This window comes from Lactuca virosa, chromosome 7, assembly GCF_052849685.1.
Source record: "Lactuca virosa cultivar CGN04683 chromosome 7, Lactuca_virosa_CGN04683_v6, whole genome shotgun sequence".
Classification (NCBI taxonomy): Eukaryota; Viridiplantae; Streptophyta; class Magnoliopsida; order Asterales; family Asteraceae; genus Lactuca; species Lactuca virosa.
This window is the reverse complement of record NC_136432.1, coordinates 144306772-144307580: the sequence shown is the minus strand read 5'-3', so window position 1 is coordinate 144307580 and position 809 is coordinate 144306772. Positions and strand designations below refer to the sequence as shown.

General features: G+C 44.4%; 1 non-coding gene across 1 annotated transcript; it reads left to right on the top strand.

The window, feature by feature from the left end:
* Nucleotides 1–494: 494 nt before the first annotated feature.
* Nucleotides 495–601, top strand: LOC145128010 (small nucleolar RNA R71). The gene has a single exon (XR_013716613.1). It is a non-coding gene; the product is annotated as a small nucleolar RNA R71 (small nucleolar RNA).
* The last annotated feature ends 208 nt before the right edge of the window (nucleotides 602–809 follow it).

Below are 809 nucleotides of genomic sequence, written 5' to 3'. Positions count from 1 at the left end.
CCTCCTTTTGGTAAAAACCCCTTCCCTTTTGCTTGAACTTCTCCTCCTTAGCCTTCTTGTACTCGTCATAAGGGAGCCACTCTTTCTTTGGTCTACACCAATCTTCATCATATCGGTCCCCACTTGAGTAACAAACTTGCACCTTTTTGTTGCCATTCTCATCCAAATCGCAGTCTCTAGTAAGGTGAGGCCCATTGCAATTTTCGCAACCCACCCGAATAGCATGTATCGTTTGGTCCATTTTATCCATCCTCCTATCCATGGTTTTTAGCATAGCCATAACTGCTGACAAGTCTTCTGAAGCTGCATAGGCGGCCCCCCTCGTCACATCATTTCTTGGATTGTGGTATTCTCTAGAATGCTTAGAGAATTCTTCAATTAGTTGCTTTATCACTGGAGGTGCCTTCTTCGTGAGTGGACCTTGCGAGTCAAGTAATTGCCTAGTGGTAACATTTACTCCATCATAGATGATGGAGACTTCTTGTTGACTATTGAGGTCATGATGTGGGCAATTCCTTAGCAGGCTCTTGTACCTCTCCCACGCTTCATATAGTGATTCTCCAGCTTGTTGTTCAAAGTTAGCTATGGCTTTCTTTAGCTTGGATATCTTGGATGGCGGGCATAATTGATCAATGAACTCTTCTTTCATTTGGGCCCATGTAGTGATAGATCCTGGGGGCAATGACTTGAGCCAATCCTTGGCAGCACCCTTCAAAGTAACCGGAAGCATGCGAAGTAGCTGAGTTTCCCGAGGCACATTTGGAACATTGAAATAATCAGCTACATCATTGACTTCGTCCAAGTGTTTG